Raw genomic sequence first — 6,636 nt, 5'->3', positions numbered from 1 at the left:
GGGGGGGGTCTGGGGAGGCACGATCCGGGGAGCGGGGCCATGACTGTGTTGGGGGCCCGGGGAGGGAGCAGGTTGGGGGGATCTGGGGAGGGAGCAGGTAGGGAGTGACCTTGCTTCGCGGGTGAGGGGGCCAAGGGAGGGAGCAGTGTAGGGGGGTTCTTAGTTGAGGGGGATGGGGAGGGAGTAGGTAGGGGATGCCCTTGGTTGTGGGGGGGGGGGCTGGAGAGGGACTCGAGGGAGAGGTTTGGGGGCTGTTGTGAGCAGTGACCTTTGGGAAGCGGGGAATGGCCTGGGGAACACATGACTGGGATTTGAGGTGTTTGGTGAGGAAGGGCTGGAGGGGGCTTGTGAAGGATTTAAGGGGCAGGAGGTTGCTTGAGGATGGGGAGCCCCAATATGATCTAGCCCATCAGTTCCATCTCTGATCTGGTCTCTGTAGTCTAGTTCATTTGTTAGCTTGGATCCCTAACAGGACTAGGGGGGAGAGAGAGAGAGAGATTCCCACCCCCCCTTCTTTTAAATTTTCTCTGGGGAATGGGACTAAGATTCGATCTTCTCCAGTGTAAGCACCTCTTTAGCAAAGGAGAAAATCTCTCTTTTTGTTCATTTTATTTAGCTCACATCACAGTGTGCAGCCGGGTGCAGCACCAAAGTTTAAAACCACAATAACTGAAATAGAACTTTGGCAACAGAATGGGCAGCGGATGGGGAAATGTTTCAGGTTTGTGGCTTTTATTAGGCTGAGCAGACATTTCTTTTGCATTACAAGTTTTTCCTTTTTTAAAACAGTAAAGTTTTATATGCACTTTTCTCTTTTATGAAAGTGATTTTTTGTAACCATCAAAGCTCTTGGGGTAATGCAGCATTTTATCCCTATGTCCTCTTGAACACAGCTGATGGGTGCTGGGTTCAACTTCTGTTGGTTTTACCCTTCAATTTTAAAAGCTGTCAGAAATGAGTGAGGATTGTTTACAAATCTCCCCCACACATGTTCTCTCTGATTTGGAAGATGGAGGAGTAAAATTATTGATGCTAGAGCACTTCTACATGTTTCTATGGGAACTAATTTTCTGTTCCTAGGAGCTGGTTTCATAATTTCAGTAGTAAAGTGTGGCTGGTAAACCCTATCATCTGTGTGTATGTGTGGTAGTCTAAAGAAATGAAAATGGTAGCAATGATTAACATTAATGGTATTAAGCACCAACAACAGGTTGAGGCCTCCACAAGAGACAAAATATAGAACATCTGTGCTTGGAGAGCTTACAATCTATAAGAAGATAACACACACTGGGAAGGTTAGGTAGATGGACTATACTGGGAATCTCAGAGAATGGAATAATGAAAATTATTATAATTATTGGTTTGCTTCTTAGGCTATTGTGAAAGCTAGTAGTTTGAAGAAATTAAGAGGTGATGAAAACTAACTTCCATGGTTAATGCCTTGGTAAATGGTATCTTTTTTTTTTTTTTTTCTGTCAGGTTTTTTTTGGCACTGTAATTTTCTATCAGAAAATAAAATGTGGCCACCATTTAGGAGACCTGGTTGTGTCCTTTAGGCACTAATATACTTTGGATTAGAATTTGCAAATAGAGTGTGACACCAGTCACACGTTGCAAAATTTGAAAGTAGATTTTAATTTTAATAACACTTAGCACTTCATGTAAAAAGTCCTTTACAAACATCAAATAATCAGTCTTCATAAAACCTATGTTAAGCCATAAGTGTCACTCTCATTTTATAGAGGAGGAAACTGAGGCACAAAGAATAATTTAGCTAAATCTATGCAGGGAGTTAGTGATAGAGCTGGGATTGAAACTCAGGAGTTCTTGGCTCTATTTTCTGTGTTCAGGCCACTAGATCATGCTTGTGTCTCTAGAGACTTTTGAGTGACTACTGCCCTAAGATGCAAGTCAGACTCCAAGACTGCATCTACACATGCAATATTTTGACCCTTAATTCTTCACTAGTGCTGCTGTAATGCTTATATACACTGCCAGCTGGCATTGGTTAGGCAAGTGGCAAGCTGAGGCTTCCATTTTTCTCGTAAACTCTGATCATTTTGTTTCTACAGTCCTGCACCCTGTTTGTCTGGTTAGTCCACCTGTCGTATCCTGACTGGCACTTAGGTTGTAATCTCTCTGGGACAGTGACTGTATTCTTTGTTTTCTGGCTGTACTGCATCCAGGACAAAGGGGTCTTGATGCTTTATTAGGGTTCCTAGGTGCTACAGTAATACAAATAATCGGTGCTAGTGATAGCAAAAGTGGACGCTTACTGTAGATAGGGTTTATGAATGTTTATCGCCATGTAATCTAATCTACCCACAGAGGAGTGCACCAGTGATGAATTATGGGAACTGATTTTTTCCCCTCAATGTGGGCAAGGTCAAATAAACCAAAGTAGAAGAGGGCTGTTATTGATTTTGAACATGGTTAATAAGAAGGCTTTTGTGAGTTTTGGCTATTACCCGAATGGGGCCTATGCAAATACCTAGATTAGTTTTCAAATATTTATTTATTTATATTGCTGTCATATTACTATTATGTGAATTAAGTTTATTTTCATAGTAAGATATAAACTACTGAATATGAAGTTCTAGTCCTGTTTGCTATAATAATTTTTTACTCAGCTATTTATCTTGCATTATTATTTATGTATTCATTCACTGAGCACTCAAAAGTATACTAGGTGCCATTCAGGCAAATGGAAAAAAATAAGGGCCAAGATGTCAAAAGTTTCTAGTGACTTTTGGTGTTCAGCTTGTGACACCAGAAATGAGCACCCAGCCTCTTAAAATTAGGCCCCTTTAAGTAAGGGGACTGAAGTTGAACACCCCAAAACTGACTTATTTAGAATTATTATTTGCTCTTGCAAATCGTGGGCATGGGCTCTGCCTTGGAGAGATCATGCTTTAATTGACAATTTACAAGAGCCTTGATCTTGCTGAAGAATGTTCTCATTTAGATCACTTTGCAGGATAGGGGCAAATGGGATGGGGAAAGGGCACAATATTAGACTTAAAAACATAATTTGACTCCTAACGAGTCCCCACTTTTCGTTTCACTCCATATGTAAGTGTCTTGATTTTTTTAGAAGTGTTATTCCTATCTTATTTCCCTTGTAAGGTATTTTTACTCCTTCCTATTTCAGTTTTTTTCATTTTGATTTTAACCGTTGCCATTTGTTTATTTTACTTTTATGAAACATTTAATACTTTTTTCTGATATTTGTTTAGGTCTTGCTTTTTCTATTTTTGTTTCTATTTAGCCTCAGTTTTTTCTATTTGTAATCATTCTCTGTTTTCAGATTATTTCTTTTAACTTTCTTTTAACCACTTTTCAGCTTCAGCATACAACATCTCTCTCCATAGCTTCTAGAATCTAGATGATGGCCCTTGCCATTTCTCTCCATTCTGTTTCAGAAGGAATAAGTGGTGATGAGCATAGACTATTTTGGAAAAATTCTAATGATATTGAACAGCCGAGTCTGTGAAGGACCTATTCCTCCTTTTTAACATTTTACACTGTCTTGTTTTATGTGGCTGAGTGGTGCTGGGGTTTAATGCCCCCCATACCTTACTAAGAAGATGACTGATTAGTTGACCCTTTTTATTTATGACTGTAGTTTATTTTATATAGTATGCAAAGATCCTCTCAGGTTGTATGTGTATTTGTCAATAAAGCAGTATTGTTTGGATTATGTATTGTGATAACCTCTGGCTATAAAATGAAACAGTAGTTACCTATTTTTTAAAACTGTAAACACACACTATCAACTTCGTTCAACATTATCCTCATCCAGTGTATTTTTGAAAGCTCTTGGAGACCAGGTTTTCCCTGTGCCCCAGCCTTGTGACAGGTGATGCAACAAACCTATTCCACCTTGGCTGAGCATGCGGCTTTTGCTGTGCTTTGAAAGCTAGATTGATTTCCCAACGGGAATTAGGCACCTAGCCTTCCCAGGTGCTTTGAAAATCTTATTAGGCATCTTTGAGTGCCCCAGTACCTTTGAAAATCTCTCCCTAAGTCCCCCTAAGCATGGAACTTAAGGACCTATTTCAGGTAATAAATCCCAGTCTTCTATATGATACTGCTTGAATGCCAGTCCAGTCCAAATTTACTTTTTAAAAAATGTTCAGTATCTTATTTACAAACATCTTATCTATGTATGTCTTTCATTTATTCATCTAGATCGGGGTGGGGAACCTTTCTTCTATCACGGGCCATTAACCCACAGAAATAATCAGTCACGGGCCACACACAAGTAAAAAGCAACTTAATTTAGGGGGTTTTTTTAGAGAGAGAAATATAAAACGTTCAACTCAGCTGCCGGGGGGACGGGGGATGCCGAGGCTTGGGGCTTCCCGCCTATGGTGGGGCGAGCCAGCACTTGCAGCTCCAGCCCCGCGGGGGGATACCAAGACTTGCTGGGGGGCTGGATGAAATTAAGCAGTGGCCTGGATCCGGACCGCGGGCCGTAGATTCCCCAGCCCTGATCTAGATTTTAACCCTCCTGGAGCAGGGACCATCTTTTTGTTCTGTGTTTCTACAACATCCCTTATGTCTGTGTCTAGGGCCCTAGTGCTACAGTATTACAAATGATTAATAATAATAATACTCTGTTATTTGCTGCTGCTGTTTTTCTGTAGCTGTTCATTCTTCAGGGGATGTATGTTAAAAAGTAAACAGTGTCACGGAGATACGGGACCGAAAGTAATGCTCATGGAACTCAGTGGAAAGACTTCTATTGATTTTAATGGGCATTGGATCAGGCTCTTAATGCTTGTTTAGTTAGAAAGCAGTGGAAAGAGAGAGAAGTGACTTTTAATCTTTCCGAAAACAAATGTTTCACTGCTAAACAATAAAGTGCACTGTTAAAAAGTGGATTCAGAAACATTTTCAGTGAGTAAAATAGTGCATTATGGTGTATTTTTCTTTAAAGGTTTAGATATGTTGTCTTTTTTTTTTTAAGCTGGAAAATTAGGATAGAGAAGTGTCTTGAGGCTTAGTTTGTCAATGTTTGTTAAAGCGCTTTGGAGATGAAAAGTGCTGTATGGATGTTAATTTTTATTAATGCTTCAGCTCTGATGGTTAAAAGTTAGTCAGTGCATTTTTATGCCATGTCCTCTATTGTGTTACTTTATTTCTGTGTACTATTTGTGTTCAAACACAAACAAATTTGTTGATTTTATTTCTTTATGAATATTTGATTCTTTCTATAAAAATACATGTTTTGCTGTAGTTCACATTTCATAGTTATTTAGAAAGCAAACATGGTAACATCTTTCTGTTAGTGCTGTTGGGTGAGCAGTCTGTACAAGATTAAAAGGCCTGTGAGGAGACCACCAATAAATAGCTCTGCGTTGTTCAGACCGAGAGTGCAATAAAAGACACATCATAAATACTCCAGTTCACATATTATAAAAATATACAGTTCATATTTTTATCACTTAGAAATATCTAAAACCATCCCCAGCAATAATACAATTTAGCATGTATAAGTTAATTGTCCGTCTCCTGTAGATGAATGAAGAAATAATAGATGAGACTTGTTTATTAGTGAATAGCTGAGAACAGCTTTGTACATGCTTTTCAGAATACCCATGGAATTCAAATGAAGCAAGGTGGTGACAGTAGCAGCACAACACATTGGAATTATGTAATGGCGAAATTAAAAAGAACATTTACTGGAAAATTAGCTTTTCATTTTGTGCAGCTTTAAATAGGTAGGGTCAAAACCATTGCTGCTGTATGTGGGTGCAAATGAAACAATGGTCTACATACAATAACAGTGAACTTGGCTTGTAGTGTTTTGGTATGGATCTTAGTAATATTTCAGCTATTAGAAGTAGTAGCTAAAATATGTTAGTTGGTAATTCTATTGGTGTTGCACTTGCCACCAACTTATCTGTCGATGAAGCTTATGAGGTGTTTGTTGTTAGTTGTAATTCTGTTGATGTTGCCACCCACTTACCTGCAAATGACGCTTATGAGGTGTTTGGCATTAACCATGACTCATGTTATCTATATGTAGTTAAGTGATTCAACAACATTGTAATCTTATAAAGTGAAGTAATAGTGGTGGACAACAGGAGATGGGTGTCATTCTCTTCTGAAACATCCCCATCAATTCTAAAAATATGACTATTGCAGGGCAAAACATTTCCCATTATGGCTATCAGCATATTATGACATTACAAACTGCCTCTGATTTTTTTGGTACACTGCCTTTAGCACAATATTTTGAAAGCCAAGAATCGTGATCATTTTAAATAATTTATATAAAGATATTACAAACTATCCCTCACTTAAAACACATACACACAAAAATAATTTAGTGTAGCCAATTATGAATGAAGGTCATACGATTACCATTCTACTGAATGTGTGCTCTTGGTCCAAGGACAAGTTAGGTATCATTTAGTGTACTTAAGACTGCAGTACAAGATAAAGTGGCACCTAATCCATTACAAAGCCTTATTTGTACATTTGCTGTTGTTTCTAATGGTTTAAGTGTTAGTATATTGTATAATCTGGTACTTGGTGTTTAAAGTTGAAAGGAGAAATTCCAGTTGAATGCCCCATCTGTTTTCTCCATTGTGCCCTAGTAATGTGTTGTCTATGGTTTCCATCACC

General features: G+C 38.7%; 1 protein-coding gene across 1 annotated transcript in view; it reads left to right on the top strand.

Annotated features, from left to right (window-relative positions):
- ITSN2 (intersectin 2) overlaps positions 1 to 6,636 on the top strand; it is a gene marked incomplete in the record, with an annotated part of 124,643 nt that overhangs the window by 352 nt on the left and 117,655 nt on the right. The window contains 1 exon segment of the mRNA XM_034766612.1: positions 617 to 721.

Source organism: Trachemys scripta, chromosome 3 (genome assembly GCF_013100865.1).
Source record: "Trachemys scripta elegans isolate TJP31775 chromosome 3, CAS_Tse_1.0, whole genome shotgun sequence".
NCBI lineage: Eukaryota > Metazoa > Chordata > Testudines > Emydidae > Trachemys > Trachemys scripta.
The sequence above is the reverse complement of the archived record's forward strand: the minus strand, read 5'-3'. Positions and strand labels throughout refer to the sequence as shown.